The sequence below is a fragment of the Miscanthus floridulus genome, chromosome 15 (assembly GCF_019320115.1).
Source record: "Miscanthus floridulus cultivar M001 chromosome 15, ASM1932011v1, whole genome shotgun sequence".
Classification (NCBI taxonomy): Eukaryota; Viridiplantae; Streptophyta; class Magnoliopsida; order Poales; family Poaceae; genus Miscanthus; species Miscanthus floridulus.
This window is the reverse complement of record NC_089594.1, coordinates 79154612-79179098: the sequence shown is the minus strand read 5'-3', so window position 1 is coordinate 79179098 and position 24487 is coordinate 79154612. Positions and strand designations below refer to the sequence as shown.

The following is a 24487-nucleotide window of genomic DNA, read 5'->3' as shown; positions in this document are numbered from 1 at the left end:
ACAAGTTGGGGAGACACCGACAAGTCCGGCACTTCCCCGAGCTTTACCTCACATCTCTCCCTTGCTACTCTACTAGCTATCTAGGGCCTGAGCCCTTGGAGTGAAGCTCAAAGGTGGAGTGCACTTTTTGCCTTGTGTGTTGTGTCTTGTAGAGGGGGTACCCCTCTATTTATAAAGAGCTCAAGGCAGTGCTTGGAGCTATTTTTGGCGCGAAGCACAAGCTGCACCACCTCTACATGGAAGCATGCCACCACCAGAGCAAAGGGTGGCTGAGGAGCGCCGATAGGGGGTCGCGCACCCCCTGGGGTCGGCCGCCCCTTGATCGTGCCGCCTCACCACCGCCTTCGCGTGGTAGGCTCTGGGCAGGACTTGGATCAGCCCCTAGTGGTGCTTTTCCTAGTTTGAGTTGATTTGATGGGCATCTCCCTTGTTCCTTTGTGCAAATCAGTGTCAGAAAGCACCTTTCAGTGAAATCTTCCATTTATTTGTGTGTGTGACTTGCAAAATAATGTTCTCCAAATACACGTGGAACTTGGTTAATAGCAAATGCATATGTGTTTTAAGTTTGCCAATTTCTCCTCTTTTTATGTCTTAATTGGCGGTAGGATTTGGTTGTCAAGGACCGCCAACAACCACTCCGGAGAAGGGACTCCTTGTACGAAACTGGCTTTCGAGGGTTGGTTGATTTTGTCTCATATGGCTATTCGATTCTCCACGGTGTGGCAATGTCATGATGTCAAACTGGTCGGGCACCAGCCGATAAACCTAGGTTGTGCACGATTACACCCCTAAATCCATCCTGATGTTGGTGGTCTTATCGGGCTTTGTTTTATTCTGTGGCCTCCTTCGATCGAGGAGTGGCATCAGTGGCTTTCAACTTGCCCTCCTTAATAAGCTTGTTATTGAGGAAAGGTGTTGGTAGAGCTCGGGCGCCGTTCCGGCCCTAGCGGCTCCTATCGTTTCCGAGGTTTGTCAGCCTCGAGACCATTCCCTTTTTTGGACGAGCTGAAGGTTGAGGCCGTGGCATGTTGCTGGACGGTGGTTTGCGAGACTTGAAAGAAAGTCTCTCTTTTCTGTCTTTGATGTGAAAATAGATGTTGGAAGTCCCAGTGTAGATTGTAGCTTTTGTGGTGTGCAAGAACGGATGACCTAAGATAATGGGTGCCCCTAGGCCACGCTCGGTGTCCAATATCACTAAATCTACTGGCACATAGGAGCATCCAACTCATACGTATATATCATCTACAATACCTTCTACGCGGCGAGTTGATCAATCTACAAACCTTATGCACATAGTGGTGCGTAACAAAGGCCTAAATTGCAATACGTTATCGTAGATAGCTTTAGGTATAACGTTTATGCTTGCACCAAGGTCATAGACAATGTTGTTGAACTCATGGGGTCCGATCATGATGGATATGATGGGGCACCTAGGATTGCCTTTCTTATCGGGCAAGGATTTCTAGTGCCCTTCTCTTGGTAGAATCTTGAGTTTGCTATCTTGATGAATTGCATGATTTCTAGTGCTTTATCGAGATGCAGAGGTATTGAGGATTCATCATCAGTGATCTCCTAGCACCGAGTTGCCATATCCTTAGAACCCTGGTAATCAGAGTCATGTTTATTGGCTCGGTTGATCGGATCTTGATCGGACGGCTGGACCTATAGGGTGAGTTTTTCCTGAGTAGCACAGATTAGATCAGGATTTTTGACCCCGATTATCCTGATGTTTAGATCTCCTAGGTGCTCAAAAACCAAACTACCAAAGTGGATGGTTAATGGCATGCAGAGGGATGGTGAATAGATCTGAGAGAGCGAGCGGAAGTCACCGATAATCTTAGATTTGTTGGAGCTTGGCAAGACAGCGACGTCAGAGGCCATCAGGTTTGAGTACCAAACTCCATTGATGATCAGCATGATTAATCTTCACGTGGAATCCCCCTACCTGGCGTGCCTCTATCGGTGTTTTAGACTGGCAGATATTTGGTTCTTGGGAAACCCCACTTGGTGCAAAGATCAATCATAGATGGAGACGAGATTTATACTGGTTTGGGCCCTCGGGAAGCGAGTAAAAGCCTTACATCCAGTTGCTACTGCTTTGCATTCTGTATTCGGCAAGATCACAAGTACAATGTGGCTATGCCTATGAGAGATTCGATGATCACAACAGGGGGTCTACCCAACTATTTATATCCAAGATCAACTTGCCCTACCAGCTAAGAAGTCATGCCCTAATTGGAGTTTTGGTGCAATCCTAGGATACCTTCCTTGAATAGGGCATCGGGGGCCATCGGGTCTTCTTTGATCCGGACTCCATACTCGGCAGATCCTGTGGTCGGGGTACGCGGGTGTATGGCACCGTCAACAAGAATAGAAAAACATATAGGATTGGAGTTGCATGTCACTTGCAATCCAATAGGAATTGAAAACGCAGCAAAGTCTCTAATGACCAATTCTTTGTTCCTTCATGAATTCTTTGTTCCAAAGGAGGCCGAACATTGAAAGAAAGTACAATGGTAGTACTCAGATTCAAAGGAATCCAACTTGAGTTCCCTACATTCATACTGAATAAGTAGGCCAACATTACCAAGCAAACAAGCATGCCGAAAGCCAAAATTCATATACTAATTTGTTGTATACATAAAAATTAGGCCGACACTATGGAAAAGCTAAAATGTGTTCATATGTACATCACTAGTTGCATAATTAATCATTCTCCATGCAGATCCTAGTTGACCTCCATTGGATCATTGTGAATCCCCATAAGATCATGTAGATCCTAGTCCACCTTCACGGGATCATTGTCAATCTCCATGTCATCCCAAGCATTCACCACCACAACCCTGTCCACATCCATTGGTACACTTTCATCTAGCTCATCATCTTTGTCCACAAAGCACTGACTGGGTGAACCAATACTGAGGATAATAAGGCTCACAAGCTGTACTCCACGGAGATAAAAGGTTAGAAACTCCAAAATGAGAAGATGCATTTTCATCTGCACATCAAAGAAAAATATTGTAGCTAGGTTTGGGTCCAAATCCATAAAGGTACGATTTGCTACAAAAGAAGATGGAATCGAGTGAAGTTACCTTAGATCTGGATGGAGTAGAGAAGCGATGACCGGGCGCTAAAGATTTGTGCGCCAGCGAGGAAGGTGATTAAGCTAAGAGCACGAGAGAGGCTGCCTTCTATCCACCGATAGCAGGGTGAAGCAGAGCAAGGGAGCAGAGTGGGGAATGGATGGGAGGAGGTGTGGTAGGACCGTAGGAGTGTATATACAGTTCAATAAATTGGTTGCCCTTGTACCAGGGCCTAGTGTCCAGGGAAGTAGGATGCCTCCGACACATCAATTGATACTTGGATCTACTTGCACTTACAGTTCAATAAATTGAACACCTGGTTAATCACCATGTATTTAGTTCAACAATAGTTGTACAAAAGTGATAGATTTCAGTCCGACACATCAATTGATACTTGAATCTACTGCAGTGAACTAAGCAACTTGCCAATGAACATGTAAAGAACTAAGGTAAGTACAAAATAGGTGAAAGAAGAACAGCAAGCACATTTCTTTCCCAAAGCTAAGAAATCTTCATTCATCTTCATTGGAACCCTCGCCATTTCTTCAATCTATGGCATCTCTTCCACCTCCTATAGACCTTCATTTGTTCTAACATTGTCCTCCGCTTTAAGCTCCAAAATCTTGTTACATAAATCAAGAAGCAAAATCTTCAAATATGTTCCATATGGGGGATCATACCACTGATAGAACCCAGAATCTAAGTAGGACTACGGAAAAAACCAAATTACCATAAGTACAGCGTGATTTTAGCTTTTGCATTGCCAAAAGTGAATGAACAAGAAAGAAATCGAGTTACATTTGTCCTGCAGCATCTGTGGTACCAACGTCCTGGGTTTCCAGCACTCCATGAAATCCAACGAGGCATCTTCAAGCCGCAGCAACACAAAAGTGGTGGCTGGTATGCATAGGGATGGTCACCGTATGGGATGGGAGGCCCCTCCCATTGTAGCCTCCTCTGTTGGAAGCAAGTATTCTTGTCGCGATGCTGCCCGGGAATGGTGACGACCACTACGATGAGTTGGAGCTAGATCCAGCCATCGAGCAGTCTGGGTTGAATGTGTTGCACACTCTGAGTCATGAGGTCGGCTTAGGTCTTTCATCTTCGCTTTATACGCCCTCCCGGCTTCCCACCAATACGTCCTGGAAAACTCTCGCACTCCCACCAAGTTGACATGTTGTATCACGGGCGGTTCAGGGTACTATCCGCCTATAGAAGAATGTCTATTTTGGATCTTTTGTGCTTACATAGAGGTGTACACATGGACCACAATCAAGACCAACACATATAAAGTCGACTGAGGGACACATTCAATTAACAGTTCAACAAGAATAATAGTTCAACGATTATGCAATACTCATACATACTAACCGCGCCGAGAGGCTTCAGTACATGGTGGGAGTACATATAAACTTCATTAACATAAAAGTTTTCTAAATTCTAAGAGCTAATGTGGGAGGCGTCTGCAGTTGCTAAGGTACTCAATTGGTTGATGTGGTCCTGAAACCCAGAGGTAGTGAACCATAGAGAAAATGACAGCATCTCTATCCACGTCCACATTGTTTTTATGAAGCATGGACACTTCCTGTGCAGTCCTGCAAAGCACAAAAATCTCTCCACAAACTGGGTCTTCAATGATTCTTGTGAAATTTTGTCATCTGAGAAGGTGACGAACAGCAGCTTCAATAATCAACCATCGCTCCTAGTGAATACGTTGTCCCCAAGTAGCAAACAGCCTCTGCTGGGCTCCTGGTGCCACCCCTAGCTACCAAAAGGCAAGGCTACTCACATGGTAATGGCTTCTTACAAAGTTAGATATCTGTTACAATGAAGAAATTCCTAATATGAACAAAACTGATACACAACCGAAAACCAATTGGAACCTAATGCAAATAGGGGGGGTGACCGAATCCATCTAACTTTCATGGGGCATTGTCTAGAGCGACAATGCAAGGTGCACGATGCAGGGCAACCGACGTACTATAGGCGATGGGTTAGAATGAAGATGAAGCAACAAGTGGGGAGAACTAAGCGCTTCGTAGTGGGGTTTTTTAGTTGGTCAAACCGCCGCCAAGGCACCGATAGGGGCCAAGGCGAGTTCGGGAATGGCCCGGGTGATTCTTAGGGTTTTTGGGAAGTGCACGGTCCAGATTTGATCAGCAGGGACATCGAACGGCATGGGATAAGTTACATAGTGTCCGTATTAATCTAACAATTGTCATGCTAACACATCCGTATAATACGACGATTCTCAGCGGTGGAACAACTAAGTACATGATAGTTTTTTGTCGAATAGGAGATAGTAGCTTCATTATTTCATTACCAAAGATTCATTGCTCAGACTACAAATTTTCTTCATCATTAGAAATGATAGATACATTTTGGACCGAGTATATGATTGCACTCATCCAGAAACATAATTAGTAGACCTAAAGTATTGAACCAATTCAATCTAAACTAGATCCTCTCTTCTAGAGTGAGGATCATGGTCGGCTTAGTCGCTTGGGAGGAGACTCGTCGTCGTTGTCCTCCTCCTCCTCTTCCTCCTCCTCCTCCTCGAAGCTCTCCTCGTCGCAGCTCTAGGGAGGACTCCCATCAGAAGAGACGGTTATTGACACAAAAATGTGGATCAATGCGAGTAACAGCCTAGTGATTAGCAAATCTACTTGGCTTCAAACGCAGGATGAATCGATTTTGACACCATTGGCGTGCCAGTCAATTGGACCCTATAATTGACAAGGAGAGAAAAATAATCAGTAATTTAAGGCGGAACATGTCGGTGTTGCTCCACACAGTTCCAAAATATGTGGCCAAAGGCCACTGAATAAAGGCTATCGACTAAAGAGTCGATATCCTACATGAGAATGTTACTATGCATTGAAAACAAGCATCATCGGCTATTTATCATATGTAAATAATAAAAATAAAACAACCAATAACATCAATAAAAGATAGAGCATGAATACGATCATTCGGCTAAATAGCCGATTCTAAGTTCTATCAGATATCGATATATACGAACGTTGTGAGCAAAATAGCCGATACGGATAAATCAAAGATATAGTGTGCAAGCAGTCAACTATTTAATACAAACAGATCTATAAACGAATCAATTCCAACCTATTATCATTATCAGTGAGGATCGAAACGATACAGCTATGATAAAGACAACAGATTAAAGCTAAAAAGTCGATAGATCTATTTATATTTCAATAGAATCATGGAAGCATACTATAAGCGTGAAGGTACAGGCAATCAGCTAAATAGCCGATGCAGGCATGGTAAGCGATCAAAGTGTCATATTTGACCATAAAAAGATTTATCAATTAATAAACCTAGATCGAAAGTACTACCAGTGAGGATCAAAGCGATACAGCTATAGTAATAATGATAAATCAGATTTTATTAGCTAATGAATCTACTTAAGGTCAAACATGGCTCTGAAAGCATTCCATGTTTGATCAGGATCAAGATAGAACAGCCGATCTAGCAGAAACCGTCATCAAAACAGAGTTCAAGCGTGACATAATCCAAAGATGATAATTTTAGTATGATATGATGCCGATATATCTTAATCTTTATCAGGTAAATTGGTGATATTGCTATAATTAATAAAAATATCAATTATAGCAAAACTGACAACCGGTGAATCTATCAAAAACCCGCAAGGAAGCCTTACTAGTTTCTAATAGATTCGATAACTGGTGATTTGATCTAAACCAAGCAGTGAGGTCTGTTGGCTGTCACTAACGACCAAATCCAACCACCAATTATAGTCCAAAATAGGAGAAATAAGCATACTTTTGACACATATGCATGTACTATTGACCTAGTTCCACTTGTATTGGAGAAAACATGTTTTGTAGGACAAATATTTGAATACAAGTGGAAACTAAGCAAAAGGCGCAAAACCAGAAACGTAATGCAGATTCTACAACAAGGAACCAAGCAAAAGCCCACCTTCATGCCAAAACTAGGCCAAACACCACTGGGGGAGGAACCCAGGCCCAGCCAGCAGCCCACCAGAGCAAGGTGGTGGCCAGCGGGGCCAGCTAGGGTGCGCCTGCACCCTGGGTAGGCCCGCACCCCCGACGCCTCCTCTTGGGCCCACGTTGCTTCGGTGGTTGCATGGCGGCATGCTAAGGTGGTTCATGGGTGTTTCCTATTTTTCCCATGCCAAACCATCATCACTCCACTATAAAAGAAGGGCTAGAGCTCATGTTCAACACACACCTCATTTGGTGCCAAGCACCTCACACCACATCTTGTACACTTTTAGTTCTTAGTAGTAGTCTTTGGAGCTAGCAAGAGCTACTTGGAGAGCTTGTCTCCTTGGAAGAAAAGCAACACTTGGTATGAATATAAAGAGTTCTTCTATAGTCATGCTCTCATACTTACAATATAGCAATGCATATGAACTAGACTATAGTTCTCGTGTTATAATCATAATATATGAACTAGTATATAGTTTGTATGCTATGATCTTGACTTGTAGAACTTTATGCTTAATCATTCATATGACTTGAAAGAGTAGAAGTAGAGCTAGGGTTGAGGTGGCAGTTCATCGTTCCTTCGGGTTTTCCCATATTCTTGCTTGTCGATCCGTAGGGTCAGAGTCCCGGGGGATATGGGTAGTTTCTTTGTACACGAGCGTGGTGCTCGGGTACACGGGAACCTTCGGATATGATGGTATCCCACGGTTGTGGGGTAGGCGGCAGGTGGTAACAGCCCTGTCCGTTCCATGTAATCCCTTGCGTCTGGGTATTGTGTAGGAGTCTTAAAGTCTCCCTGTCTTGCTGGCAGACCAGTGCCCGGAGATCTCACCGTCCATCTCACACTTAGTTCTAACTCTAGTCATGTAACTTTTATGATCATTAACTGTTCTTTGCACGGCTATATTAGAACATGCCGGCTCCACTTAGGAATATTCTTTTATTCTTTGTTTCCCTTTTATCCTTGAGGTTGGCCCAGATGTGTGTCCACTATCCATGAAATACCATTTTTACCCCTATCATGTACTATGGTCCACTATGCAAGTATGTAATCATGTTTATAACTATGCTAGACTCTTATACCTTGCCCTCCTTTGAGAAAATATAAATAATGATACCTTGAAAACCTCCGGGTGCAATGCTACAACGATAGATCCATGCGCTTGCGGATATTCTCTGTAATCGTTAAGAACTATCGTAGTTGGTGTTTCTTGGAGGTGTTGCTAAGATTAACTCAATCTTAGTAATGGTGTTAAGAAATACCAACAGGCATTTCTGGTGCCATTACCGGTGATGGACTTAAAACCTTCTCACTTGGTGATTGTGCTAAGAAATGCCAACAAGCATTTCTGGAGCAGTTGCCGGGGAGGGCATAGGTTGAAAGAATCTAGCATGACATGAACAATGATTACATGCATGTAATGGTAGCCATAGTTTATGTAGGCTAATTCTGCTTGCTTTCTTCCTATTGTGGATGAATACAGGATAGTGTATGAGTGGTTTTGATCTACCAAACAACTACACCGATAATTTGGAGGCACTCCTAAGGAAGAACATGTCTCGTACCGCTTCTTCTTCTACTACTCCGTCAGTAGTCGAATCAGTCACCCTTGTAGCATCTGCTACTACTATCATGGCCAAGTCACTCCATGACTACTCCACCCCCGATGTTGCTAACGTGCCTGTTGGGCCCACCGTCAACAAGGGCACCGGAAACTTTGAGCTTCGGACTAGCCTCATTACGATGGTGCAGGCAAACCAATTCTATGGTTTGCCAAGTGAGGATGCAAGTGCTCACTTGCAACACTTCCTAGAGCTATGTGACACCATTGTCATTAAAGACGTCGCACCAACAAGCATCAGGCTCCATCTGTTTCCCTTCTCCCTTACGGGGAAGGCTAAATAGTAGTTCTACAAAGAAAAGGAAGCTGTCAGTACGTGGGACAAATGTTCCATGGTGTTCCTCATGAAATTTTTCCCCATGGGCAAAACCAATGCCCTGAGGGGGGAAATTTCAAACTTCTAGTAATCTTCACTCGAATCCATCCCTGAGGCATGGGAAAGGCTCCAAGATTACATCCAAGCCTACCCGCACCATGGAATGGAGGACTGGCTTGTGCTCCAGAACTTCTAAGAGGGCCTCATGCCCATGTTGAAGGGGCACATAGATGCCGCTACTAGAGGGGTGTTCCTTTCCCTCACTGTCACTAATGCCACGGTACTCATCGAGAAGATGGTGGCAAACCAGAGCTGGGGAGAGGAACAAAAACAACAAAAAGGCATGCATACCGTGAAGGAGATGGATATGCTTGCCATAAAAATAGACCTATTACTCTCAAGACTGAATGAAAGGGCCCACAAAAACGAAGCTATGAAGGCCACCGTTCATGCCACAGAATCGCAAATGACTTGCGAAGTCTATGGTGAGGTCGGACATTCAGGGAACAACTGCCCCAAAACCCATGAAGACGTTGTGTATATCAACAACGGGTTTTGACAAGGTAACAATAACGGGTGGAACAACCATTCCTGCCCACAAGGAGGTAATTTGAATTTCAACTCCAACTATAATTCGAACCAACCTACCTTGAAAGACCTAGTGCTAGGTCAAGCTAAAATAAATGAAAATCTCACTAAAAAGCTAACTTATAATGACAAAATGCTAGAAAATATTAACTTTAAAATAGAAGGTTTATCTTCCTCTGTTCAAAATCAATTGAGCTTCAATAAAATGATAGAAACAAAATTAGCTCAAATTGCTACTGCTATTCTTGTTAATAACGAAGGGAAGAACCCAGGGCAACCTAAGAATTCTCTTGAAAAAGTTAACGCAATGACCATGAGGGGTGGTACGTCCACTCGTGATCCACCAAATCCTAACCATAAAGCAGGAAAAGCACAAAGGCAATAGGAGGACAAACCCTCACCATCAACATAAACACAAAAAGACCAACAAGAAGATGAGGAAATGACACCAAAAGACTTTGCCGATACAAGCTATTTGCCATTTCCTACAAGGAAAAGAAAGCAGGTCGTGGATGAGCAATTCGCTCGCTTTGTGCAAATGATAGAGAAGATACATGTGAGCGTACCATTGATGGACGTCTTACATATACCTTCCTACGCAAAATACATCAAAGACATCATCAACAACAAAGGACCTTTGCCATCCACAGAGGTCGTAAAGTTGATGGAAGAGTGTAGTGCTGCTATACTCAACCGCCTTCCTAAAAAGAAGAAAGACCCTACGTGCCCCACTATCACATGCTCCATTGACACCCAGCAGTTTGATCATGCCTCGTGCGACCTTGGGGCAAGCATAAGCATTATGCCCAAGGTCATCTTCGATAAGTTGAACTTCACACATTTAGCACCAACGCCAATGATGCTCCAACTGGCGGACTCCACAGTCCGTTATCTAGCTGGGACTGCCGAAGACATCCCGGTAAAAATCTAGGGTTACTTCGTCCCAGTGGACTTTGTGCTATTGGACATGGAAACAACAAAGGAGTCATCCCTCATCCATGGGTGCACATTCCTCAGCACCACAGAAGCACAAATTGATGTTGGAGCTGGAGAAATTCGCTTCAACATCAATGGCAAAGAAGAAAAGTTCAACTTTTGACCCAAACAAGAGCAATGCTCCATGATCAAAATCAAGTATGGGCTGAAACCACAAGGCATAAGGGAGGTCGAAATACAGCCTCAACTGGTGGACAGCCTTGTCAAGAAAAATAAAGAAAACAAAAAGAGGTCAGAGCCAAAGAAGAACAAGGAAGAAACTCCAAAGGTTGTTCCCACACCACCAAAGAAGGAAAAGGTGTGGAAACAAAAACAAGAAGCTCCAAAGTCCACCACCACACTACCAAAAACAAACAAAATGGTGTGGAAACCAAAGAAGGTGCAACCATCCGAGTCTACTCCCCTGGGCACAGATGTACCATCCTCAAGCAAGAAATGAAGGTAGAGGAGTCCTGCTCATTGGACTTTAAACATTGAGCCCTTACCAAAGGTAAATCGGTAGTTATCATTTACAATTTGCTTAAACTCTCTATATAATAAAAGCTATATACTAAAAGAAAAATAATAATAATATAGATTAGTTCATCCTTCCATATATTTCCACTTAAATAAAACTTTTTCATCCTTCCATGTTCTATACAAAGTATGCTTGGGTTTAGGTATGGTTCTTGCGCGATCATGCTTCCATAGGCTTTTTTAATTTAAGCATGGTGCCTAGATTATTTGGCCTACCTTGATCAAATTAAACATATTTGATCACTGTACCAAAAACTGCTGAGTATAGACATGAATGAGTTAAACATAATAAAAATAATTTACCTCAGAGTCCTCACCAAGCAACATGCCATGCATTGGGCCTAGAGCTAGCTTGGGGGAGGGCCCCACAAAGGTAACATGTATCATTTATCACTTATATTACTTAAATATGATAAAAATACCAAAACTATGAAATCCACTCTCATATGTGTTTAAGGAATGTTTAGTTTCTCCTAAGTTGAAATAATGAATAGTTGCTCTGTCTATAATTCATCTGTGCCTAGGTTATAACTTAGTATTCCCCAAGATTTAAGTTTGTTGCCTAAAAATGTCTCATCCTAAAACTTGAAAACTTGTGGGTTGCAAATGCATGCTCCTTTTCTAAGTTGTTGCGAGATATGATATGGTACAAATAGAATTTACTATGACTTTGTTCTAAGAGAAACTTGACATCCGGAGATTTTATTTTCAAAAATGCTAAAAATCAAAAGTTCCTCAATGATTATGAATACCTACCAAGGCCATATGACATAATATTCAAATTCAAACCTTAGTCATATGCTACTTGTTATTGCATTGAGCTTTGTCAAATTATTGTGACCCTGTTGAGATTCTCGTCATGCACCCATGATCAAGACACACGTACACCAACAAATAAATTGTTGACTCTTACACTGAGCATTACGCAAAAACATGCTTTTTCGTCCACCAAATAATTACTCCATTCGTTTATCATGTGTCTCTCTCTCTAAAAAATTTTCATATGCCAAAAAAGAATAGTATGGGCTATTCTTAAAAAAGGAAAAGAAAGAAAAAAATATCCATGCCAAAAGGCATGAAAGAAAAAATGCATGCCAAAGACCACGAAGAAAAGAAAAGAAAAAGAAAGAAAGAAATTGCCATACTTTCAAATAAAGGCATTCATCCAAAAAAGAGAGAGTCATGATTCAAGGAGTACCAAAAATATTTAGAAATAGGAAGTTATAAAAATTCCACACGCTCGCATGTCTTGATCAAAGTGTATGACTTGCATCTCCTTGAGGTCTGATTTTTTACTTAGCAAAATATGTGATGCAATTATGCCCCACTTTCATACCTACCCAAAACTCCACTCAAAAGCCTTTACTGGTAGGATATGAAAAGAAGGCAAAATTTCAAAATGCATTTGGTGAGGTTTCATGCACATTGAGCGATTGAGAGAATCATTTGAGGAACTTAGATTTGTTTTGCAAAACTTATAAAACCTCCAGATAGATGGTTAATCGAGGAATGAATGATTGGTGATTCTGTTATAACCGTTCTATCTTGCAACCACCCAAGAACTTGGAAAAGCTATACGCCCCACAGGGATCAAGGTAAAGGGTGGAAGGAATGCCAACTTATTTGAATTGTGGAAGAATATTTTGTTATAGACATGGCGCTTGTGAATTGTATCGGCACAGTAGCAACTCCTGATCAACAACCAAGTACTTTAATATTTGCTTGGGATGAGCAAAGGTTAAGCTTGGGGGATTTATTGGCGGTCACTAACGATCAAATCCGACCACCAATTATAGTCCAAAATAGGAGAAATAAACATACTTTTGACACATATGCATGTACTATTGACCTAGTTCCACTTGTATTGGAGAAAACATGTTTTGTAGGACAAATATTTGAATACAAGTGGAAAATAAGCAAAAGGCGCAAAACCAGAAAGCATAATGCAGATTCTACAACAAGGAACCAAGCAAAAGCCACCCTTCGCGCCAAAACTGGGTTGGACACCACCGGGGGAGGAACCCAGGCCTAGCCAGCAGCCCATCAGAGCAAGGCGGTGGCCAACAGGGCCAGCCAGGGTGCGCCCGCACCCTGGGTGAGCCCGCACCCCCAGCGGCGCCTCTCAGGCCCACGTTGCTCTAGCGGTTGCATGGCGGCATGCTAAGACGGTTCTTGGGTGTTTCCTATTTTTCCCACGCCAAACCATCCTCACTCCACTATAAAAGAAGGGCTAGAGCTCATGTTCAACACACACCTCATTTGGAGCCAAGCACCTCACACCACATCTTTTACTCTTTTAGTTCTTAGTAGTAGTCTTTGGAGCTAGCAAGAGCTACATGGAGAGCTTGTCTCCTTGGAACAAAAGCAACACTTGGTATGAATATAAATAGTTCTTCCATAGTCATGCTCTCATACTTACAATATAGCAATGCATATGAACTAGACTATAGTTCTCGTGTTATAATCATAATATATGAACTAGTATATAGTTTGTATGCTATGATCATGACTTGTAGAACTTTATGCTTAATCATTCATATGATTTGTATGAGTAGAAGTAGAGCTAGGGTTAAGGTGGTGGTTCATCATTCCTTCAGGTTTGCCCATATTCTTGCTTGTCGATCCGTAGGGTCGGAGTCCTAACGGGATATGGGAAGTTTCTTTGTACACAGGCGTGGTGCTCGGGTACACGGGAACCTTCGGATATGACGGTATCCCACAGTTGAGGGTAGACGGTAGGCGGTGACAACCCTGTTCATCCCTTGTAATCCCCAACGTTCGGGTATTGTGTAGGAGTCTTAAAGTCTCTCTGGCTTGCTGGCAGACCAGTGCCTAGAGATCTCCCCGTCCATCTCACACTTAGTTCTAACTCTTGTCATGTAACTTGTATGATCATTACCTGTTCTTTGCATGGCTATATTAGAACATGCCAGCTCCACTTAGGAACATTCTTTTATTCTTTGTTTCCCTTTTATCCTTGAGGTTGGCCCAGATGTGTGTCCACTATCCATGAAATACTGTTTTTACCCCTGTCATGTAGTATGGTCCACTATGCAAGAATGTAATCATGTTTATAACTACGCTAGGCTCTTATACCTTGCCCTCCTTTTGGAAAATATAAATAAGGATACCCTGAATACTTCCGGGTGAAATGCTACAACGATAGATCCATGTGCTTGCAGATATTCATGTAATCGTTAAGAACTATCGTAGTTGGTGTTTCTTGGCGGTGTTGCTAAGATTAACTCAATCTTAGTAATGGTGTTAAGAAATACCAATAGGCATTTCTAGCGCCGTTGCCGGTGATGGACTTAAAACCTCCTCACTTGGTGATTGCGCTAAGAAATGCCAACAAGGTCATAAAGATACAACTTTACTTAATATAAATCAAATCGAATAACCAACTTATATCAAAACTCGCAATGGGGATCAAGATGATACAACCGTACGAATAAAGATACAAGCCGTGACGGTACTCACAAACAAACCGGAGGTCGGACCCAACCGATGCAGTCCTGCTTGTTGAAGAACTCATCGAGATCTACAGTACTCCTACTCCTAATGCAATGGTGAAAGCCGGAAAGATTGTATTGATTGTGTATCGATATTCCATTACAATAGCCAGGGTGTACTATTTATACCCAAGGCCTAAGCACGAGTCCTAGTTGAATAAGTCCTATTACAAAACTTGGAACAAAAGAAAACATCCCAAAATTAAAGATAACTTGGACTCTACTCTTTTCTTTCTACAGAGTCCAACACGTTCTTTGCTTCAATCAATACCGCCCTAAGTTGGTACTGATGACGTCAACACTCATTAGCCGATTCTGATTGGAGAGCCAAACCAGTTGATCCCAATGCCGATCTGAATTAGCCGATTCCTTAGATAGTGCGGCTTTCTTGGAAGCTTCGAGTTCCCGTGTTTTCCTTTCCAAAATCTGGTGTAAACACATGCCCCCAATTTTAGGATAAAATAATTTTATTAAAAAATTCTCACTTATAACTGTTCATTCACCGCGTCCCCAACCATCTATTCTGTATCCGACGCGTGACTCATCATTTCTCAGGCTGAATATTATATAATACCCCAACGACATCTCCTTCTTCCTTACCCGGCCATCTTGTTTTCTTCTCCTTCCTGAGCATTCTAGCCGCTGTAGCCACCACCGTTGAGCTCAAACCCTAACAAGCCAAAGCTCTTGGCATGCTGTTGCTCTTCATATCCTCGGCTCATGCCTGTGTCTGCATTACCAGGACCATCGCTCCACCGTGAAGGCCATCGCCGGGTTCCGCCTGTTAGATCCAGATCTAATCTCAGAGTTCCCCTCTATTTCAATGGCGACCATCGACCATGTACCAAAGGTATGAAACCCAATCTCTCTTTCTTTTACCGTTTTCCGCTTTCTCGTCACCCTTCATCATTTAAAATTTGTCCTCTTTCTTTGCTTCTTAGGAACTGAGAGACGAAATTTTAATTCCATCAGCCAATGTTGCACATGCTTACTATTTAGGACCCATGGTGTAACACCCTGGTGTTACGATTCTTTTTAGCGCCGCGATTTAGGCCTAAGTCAAAATTTTGAAACGAGTTTTCTCGGATTTTTGATTTAAAACGTATTCGACGCGATACGTGAATCCTGTGTGACTTAGTTTCGCGGAATCAAGTAAACGCTCCAGTTAAATAACGCCGGGCGTAGAAATATTTAGGAACGTCGAACGGCAATTCGGGTCAATCGATAGCAAACGGTTCGTTCTATTAGATTAAGCATGAAAAGCAACGTTTATAAATAAAATAAAATCCATTAATAAATAGCACGATATACACATATATATGTATGTATATATATATATATATATATATATATATATATATATATATATATATATATATATATATATATATATATATATATATAGGGAGAGGCTATTCAGTAGCCGGCTACAAAATAAGTTATTCTGTAGCCACCTTCATTTACTATAATTTTATATACTAATTTACCATAATGTTAATACATATTTACGATAGTTGGGTTACTATAACACATGGGGATATTTACCATAACGTTATATTAAACCACTTAGTAAGGAGTTACTATAATCTCATAAATTAACATAGTAATTATCATAACTCATAAATTAACATAGCTTTTGAATCAAATTTAAATTTGAGCTTGCTGAAATTTTCCTGCGCCTAGACGTTGCAATTTGACTAAAGTAGTAAACCGTTATATATATATATATATATATATATATATATATATATATATATATATATATATATATATATATATATATATATATATATATAGGGAGAGGCTATTCAGTAGCCGGCTACAAAATAAGTTATTCTGTAGCCACCTCCATTTACTATAATTTTATATACTAATTTACCATAATGTCAATACATATTTACGATAGTTGGGTTACTATAACACATGGGGATATTTATCATAACGTTATATTAAACCACTTAGTAAGGAGTTACTATAATCTCGTAAATTAACATAATAATTATCATAACTCAAAGTGGCTACAGAATAAGTTATTCTGTAGCCAGCTACAGGATAGTAGTTCTATATATATATATATATATGTATATATATATATATATATATGTATATGTATATGTATATGTATATATATATATATGTATATGTATATGTATATGTATGTATATATATATATATGTATATGTATATATATATATATGTATATGTATATATATATATATGTATATATGTATATATATATATATATATAAATATAGATACACGTGACGACAAGCAATTGAGAGCCCCATCAGGTTTTCTTCTTTTATTTTAATATGCCATGGTTGCACTCATTCAACCGATGTAGGCTTAGACGTTTTACAGTGGATGCATGTTAACTTTCCTACTTCTGGGCGTCAGTCACAGAGCTGCTGCTGTCTCCTTCTTACTGTTCCTCTCTGGCTGTTTTTCTTTCAATCATGTAAGTCTCTTTCATGCTTCCGTCCTCTTCATCACTGTGACCGAGTCTGTGGAGGAGGTGCTGCTGCCGTTCTTTATTTTCTCCACCAGGCTGCCACTCCTGCCGGCCACGCCACGCCGTCTCGTCCTGTCTCCGCGTCCGTCCTCTGGCACGTACGACGCTACCCTTTTTAGAGCACCAGCGACCAGCGCGCATTTACAGCACCGCAGCCGAGCCCTCACTGCTGAAAAAGGCATTTTCCCTCCCCGCTCTCTCTCGGTTTGCTTGCTCGGCCAGGCCGCCGTCGCTGCGCCTCCTCGGGCCATTTTCCTGCGTGTGGTCGTACCTCGCCTCGCTCCACCGCGCTGTCATCCCGCGCGCCGGTGCTCGCAACCAGCCGAGCTCCTCACGCCCTGCGCTGGGCCTGCTGTGCAGCAGCGCTGCTCTGCCCGTGCCAAGTGCGCCCGTGCTCTGCCTGCTACCCGAAGCCGTCTTACCGGTGCCGCCGGTCCACGCACCTCCTTGCGCCGAGGTCCGCAGCACCTTGCCTCAGGCCTCACTCCGCTGGTGCTGGCCGTCCCCGCAAGCAAGCATGCGCCGCCCCTACGACCCGCTCGGCACCATGAGCACCGCCACCGCTCTAGGCGCACCGCGCGCGCGCGTCCTCGGTCCAGCTCTGCCCCACTGCCTCTTCCGCGTTGCCCCGCTGCCGCTTGTGCATCCATCGCCGAGCCTCCAGCGCCCCTCCTCCTCCTCGGCGCCCGTGCCACGGTGCGCTGGCGTTCCCGCCGTGTCCCATGGCTGGACCGCATCGGGCCGCCTCTGGCGAGGCCGCGGCCACTGCCGGGCGCCCTGGCTCACGTGGCCAGTGGGCCACGGGCTGTCACGGGCCAGGCTGTGGGTGTCCGCAGGTGCGCCTCACCGCCGCGCAGCTCCCGCGCTGCTCCTCCGCCGCCGCCGGGCCGCTGGCAGTCGGCCGGCGAAACCGGCCCGATGTCCCCTCCCAGCTCCTCTGCTCGACTCTACAATGAAGGAAGGTGAGACGGGTGATAAATCCAAGAAAGATTTTGTACGGGGTTCTTTCCGCAAAGTACTTGACTCAAATAAATAGTGTTGTTGGACCTTGTCGTAATTTAAGGAAAGTTTAGTGGCCTTCTCGCGTATGTGCCATGCCTTGCCCCGCTCCTGGGCCGTTGCTTGGCCGCTTGGGCAGGAGTCGGCCGCGCGCCCCACTGGGCCGGCCTATTTCTGCGTGTGGGCTGGCCGCTCAGTCGCCTGGGCCGCCCACGTTGCTGACGTCGCTGCTGGGCCGGTCTGCCACCCCGCGCCTGGGTCGCTGCCTGCCGGCTGGGCCGCGCTCAGCCACGCGAGGGTCGGCTTGGCTAGGCCGCCTACGCTGTTGCCCTGCCTTGTTGGGCCACCGCCTCACTGGGCCAGGCCGAGCTGGGCCGTTTAATGACTGACGGCCTTCTTTAGTTTGTAGAGTATTTGATAATTTAGCTTATAAAGTGAGCTTGTAAAATTCATAGAAAATAGCATAGGAATCCATAAATAGCGAAACCAGTCTTGTTAGTCCCCTAAAATCATGCTCTACATGTTAGTATATTTTGTTCACAAAGTTTGGCAATATTTTTGGGAGCTATATAATTATTTTAAAATGATGAATATTGTTAAAAGATGAACTTGTAGGAATTTTCCGGATAAATCGGTAATAGTGTTGACTCTAAAAATTTGATAGTAAACTACTAGTATTATTACCTACTCACTGTAAATTTTGTAGCTCAATAAGAATTAGTTGCTGGGTAGACAATGATGCTTTATTTTGAATAACGATTAAATCGATACAATGAAATATAGAAACACAGTTGGTTTATATAACTACAATAATTGTTGGGAAGTAACGCCTTATCCGACAATGTGTATATGTAGCCTAAGTACGATCGTCGCTAGAATTAGCCCGTTAACTTGAGGGACGTAGAGCGAATTTATACGAGTCACGATTGCAGTCAGTTGATCATACCCTTGCATTTCATTACATTGCATATCATGATAGGGACATCGATGGATCACGGAGTCGTCGGGAGTTGCTGGAGGAATGTTGCTTTTGGAGATCATGTCACCATGATGGAAAGCTAACTTCTGATTATATTTTACCCAGGCAAGCCCCGGTGCATAATCCCTACTTTCTGCAGTTTAAATTATATATGTGCATTAAGTTTTAAGGAGTTGAATGAAACTCACTTGCATATATATCTTTATCCTATGAGTCTTACTAGTATGACAGGATCGTGTAGATTGCTATGCTACAGGACTCCGGTAGAAGTCGAGTGATTGTCTGTCACTCGCGAGAGATAGGAAATATATTATTGGATTACTATCACTTGGAAAATATGAAAATGGTGACCGGGCAGGGATATGGTTTGGGTATTGGTGGGTGTAAGAAGTTGTGTCGCCGTGGAGGCGGGTCATAGCTTGGTTACACCGTTTCTCCCTGTCTGGTCGATTAAGGACCGATCGTGCATATGACTCTAGGCAGGTCACAGACTTATTATCCCGAGCACATACTTGTGTATGGGCGCTTGGAAAGCTTGTTGCTCTCTTGTCGTGGATCCGGCTCTTTCCGGACCGACTGTCAGGGTTTTATTTTGGTGGAGGAGGTCCTTGCACCGCACTGAGTCTGGGACTCAGGGGCGGGGGCTTGGAGTCCCAGTTTGGACGGGGACCTGGACATCCAGGACAGGAGAGTGACGGGTTGGTCCTGCTTGTGCCTAGGGTACAAGCGGGGCGTGTGTTTTCAGGGTACCCAGCTGGGGCATTGATTCGCGAATCGCCGGGCTATCCGGTACGGCTTGTCTACGATTTAGCATCGTAGTAAGAACTGAAAGATGAAAGATGGAAGATGGACAAAGGAAATCTGATTGCTTACCACCTGCTTGAAAGTAGCATAGGTGCTTACATAGAATGGTTAGTTAATGAACCAATGCGGCTTTTTAATAAAAATCGAATATAAGGACGCACGTTTAGTAATGCTTCCTGCAAATGCAATGAACCCACAAGCCAAATAGCTTTGCATATCCTTGGAGTCTTTTCTTTTCTCCTATCGGGTAAGTCTTGCTGAGTACAATTGAGTACTCAGGGTTGTATTCCCCCTGTTGCAGGTAACTGGTGGAGGCTTGAGCTGACCTTTGTGTGTGGATTCCTCCTGGTGGGCTCAGCGAGGATTTCCTTTACGCTGCGATCGTAGTTGTTATTTATAACTCTCGCCAAATGCTTTTATAAATGGAAGTTTAATAATCTGTTGTCGTAGTTTATATGTCGATACTTCATCATGTCATTAATAGAGGTTTATTTCCGCTGTAACTCTGTTCACATGTTTCTATTCCGCTGTTCAATTAAATTGTTTATAACTCTGATAATATGATTTCATTCCGCTGTTATATTAATAAATATTATACTCTGCTATTGTGTTAAAAGTGATGTAAGAAATGGTTACGAATGATGTAAGCTTTATTCTCTCATTTGTGATCCTGATGGCAAAAATGTGGATTTTCGGGTTCTCCCCTGGGGTGTGTCCGACGGAACCGAGTAATCTAGTGTTCTCTCTCGAGTGCTTAGTGTCTAATGGAAGACGAGCACTCCTGTGAGGCATTACATTAGGCGGTTCTGCCACACATGGGCAATCCTGACCCGATTGATTTTATTAACCTAGAAACCCAACACCTTCCTTTCAAGCAATCTGTAATGGATCTGTCAGACTGGAGCAAAACCTTTAGAACCTGGCCGAATGAGGTAAAACGATGGAGGGATTGGTTTCGCCAAGTGTCAAACAAAAAATCTGCCGATTGGGAATCTAATGATCTAAGTCAATGGATAACACTCTCCCTGTCTACTATGGAGAGAAACGAACCTCTTTTAATTTTAGCCTCTTACTTTTGGTCCAATGCCATCAATGCTTTTCTCTTTGGTCACGGACCAATGACAGTTACTTTGGCCGACATCTTCATGCTGACTGGCCTCAGAATCACAAGACCTGTTGCTCCTTATGAATTTCTTAACAAAGGATTGAAAAAGCTTCACAATATGAAAGAATGTAGGGGATGGGCTGGTTATATAACAAAGCACATAGGAAACAGTCCTGCTGTTGATGATAAAGAGCATGTGGCCTTCCTGAATATGTGGTTGGAGAAGTTTATTTTCTGTGGATCATCTTGTGGGCTAACCATCAACTATCAGTACTTAGCAGAGCGCTTAGTAGCCGGTGACGACATCCCCCTTGGAAAGTATCTGTTAGGATCGGCTTATCATTTTATGCATCAAGTGTCAATGCAACTGCTGAAGAATGAGCTGATTGGTATAATTAGTGGTCCTTGGTGGTTAATCCAATTATGGTTAAACCTTTATTTGCACAAAACTATGATTCCCAACCTCAAAGATCTGAAATTTCCATCCTCGAACTTTGCTGAAGATCACGAAGGGGATGAAGAACACAGAGCCCGCCGATGCACTTCTTATGGTGAAGCAGCATCGGCTGTTTCAATTGAATTTGATATTGGTCATCTCTTCAAGAAGTTTTATTACAAGGGATTCATTGAAGAAGTCCTGCTCTGGCTGCCCTATGATGAAGACAACGAATTCGAGCTCCTATACAAGTTTCGATTTGAATCGGCTTATAATGATGAGACATCTTCATCAATCTTCAACTGTTTAGTCAAGCCTTGTGTGCTCCTAGTTGAGTTACGACATGGCCGATGCAAAACGGGAGTTGGATCTCAATTTCCTGCTGACCTACCTACTTATGAGTTTTACAATCCATCATTTGTGACTCGTCAATTTGGCTTTGGACAGTCGCCCCCTTAGCTTTTCTTTGCTAATAAGGTGAAACCAAGAGAAGGCATTATTGATAGGATAGAAATGTCAAGACTTTGCCAAATGGGATCAACCCTTCCTTCAATAGCTCTGACAGAATGGAAGAAAGGTGCCCTCTCTTTAAATTTGTTTGATGCATGGTGGTAGGAATGACATTCTCATCTTTTCTGTAAACCGGCTAAATTTTACCGCTCAGTATTGGATGAAGATTTTAAATCTGATGATGAGGTAAAACTCCTTTTTCGCTTGTATCTTAATCTGCGCTCCTTTTTCTAGATGATATGCTTATTCTTTTCTGGTTTTGCAGGATCCTGAAACTCATCCGCTAATCACCAGTAAGAGCAACAAACCCATTCAATATGCTATTTGGTGCCCAATTCCAAGGAATAGGATCAAATGCCCCTTCTCTGAAAACGGTAATGAAGACACCAACTGCTCTTGTAATTCCAGCGTCTCAATTTTCCAAACGCAAAGCAGCTGGGGACCAAGTGCGGAAGATCACTTCCTAGAAAAAGACACATAGGAACCCATCGGCCATATCATCATCGGCTACTCAGGTGATTTTCCTTAGTTTTTTAGAAATTAGTTTTCATATTTATTGATAAACTTACTTTTGCAGCCATCATCTGCTGCTACTCGATCAATAACAAAAGCTACAAATCTATTGGCCCAAGCTTTTGGACCATTAGCTGCTGGATCATCATCGGCTGTTTCAAAACCAATAATCAAAGAGCCAACCGATGAGGGACATCCAACAACTCCTCCAACTACTACTGTCAATGAGCCAAGGATTGAAGAAATAACTGGGGAACAGAACCCTCTCAATCAATTGGCTGATGCTACTAAGGTAACTCCACATCATAAATTTCTTGCAATATTATTAGGGATGCTTATTGACGTCTTCCTCTTGGCCCTTTTGCAGACATTGACTGAAGAAGAATCTAGACAAGAGCAAGAGCCTTCAGATTCATCGACCACTCCAGTATTTATCACCCTCTCTCTTTCTCAGTTTGAATTTGAAGGATAATCTGATTAAATCGACTCTTATTTCTGCCATCTAGCCAATCATTGATCTAGAGGGTGAAGAAACTAGAGATATTGACATTCAAACTACCAATTCCCCAAAGTCAAGTCAAAGGAAGACAACTGATGAAAGTCTTGATGAACAAAGTACTCGGCAAACAACCATTAGTAAGAATTCTACCTCAAGAATTTATCATTTCATTGAATCTGGCTAAATCTAACCTCATTCATTGTAGATGAGAACCTTGAATCATCTGAACTACATCAACAATCCGCTGAAGACAATCCTAAAGCTTCAGAGCCGATTCAACCAACTGAAGAAAACATTGGTGCATCATCGGCTGTTCCTTCACCCCAATGAGAGACTCAATTGGAACAGGTACTCGAATCTTCAGAAATCAAATATATACTCATATTGGTTCATTTCCTCATATCAACTTCATACTTTGTAGCCACAAGACTCTCCTCCCCTCAGCATGTTTGATTTCAACATCAAAGAATACATGGAAGAAGGCGAAGTGAATTCAAAAACTGCACCATCTGAGCAGGAAAAAGCCATTTTAACCGATACAGTCAAGGATCGGCTGCGAGAGATGCTGCCCCATCATTAGAAGGACATAGCCGATTTGGTTCATAGTGTAGAACCAATCTGTAATGCCTTCCTGATTTTCAAGGATAAGTTGAGCCCGGAGCTTCTCAACATTCTGTTTCCAGTGTCTATATCGAAGGCCAAGCATCTAAAGTCAACGAAGCCAAGCAACGCCTAGTTGATCGAGAAGCTCAACAAAATTTGGGTGAACAAAAAGAGGTCAAGAAACAAGAAATTGAAGAACTGAAGCATGTTATTGACAACCTCTGCAATGCTCCTCAGAGAATTGGACAAGAGCTTGATCAACTTAAGATAAGGCGGGCTCAGCTGCAAAAAGAACTTGAAGAAGTCAATGCTGCCATCACGCTCAAGGAAACCAACCTGGCCAGCCTTCCCGAAGCACTTAGCAAGAAGAAGAAAGAGATGGCGGCCAAGTATCTTGAAGCTAAGGCCATCAATAACAAAATCAAGGTCATTCCAGGATCAGCCGAAGAAGATAATCAGCAAATTGCAGAAGTTGATGACATCCATTTGAAAGCCTTAGATACAGTTCAGGCAATATTGAATTTGTAGTCTTTTGACTTTCATATACCTTTGTCTGTAATGGCTGATACAATCTTCCTTGTAGAAAAGCACTTTTGTTACCACTGACCTTTATAACATCGGTCCCTTTTAAATCCAACTGTACACCAAAACAAGCTCCAATTGGCAGAATCCAAACTCGACCCAGTGATGCCATCATAACTTATTAGCCGATTTGGACTAGCCGATTCCAAAATCACTTTGGATTTAGTCAATTTCATAAACGCTTCGGCCTTAAAAACAAACCTTTAATATTGGGCTGCCATACCAAAATCTGATGTGAAGACAATAATTCCAAGCTTGTAATCATTGCACCTGCTGTGTTCCCATTTGCTCACACATGGCTTCCTCGATCTTCGGTGCGG

General features: G+C 42.8%; 1 long non-coding RNA gene across 1 annotated transcript; it reads left to right on the top strand.

Annotated features, from left to right (window-relative positions):
- Positions 1 to 22668: 22668 nt before the first annotated feature.
- LOC136507880 (uncharacterized) lies at positions 22669 to 23099 on the top strand. The gene is made up of 3 exons (XR_010771771.1): positions 22669 to 22775; positions 22851 to 22910; positions 22990 to 23099. It is a non-coding gene; the product is annotated as an uncharacterized lncRNA (long non-coding RNA).
- The last annotated feature ends 1388 nt before the right edge of the window (positions 23100 to 24487 follow it).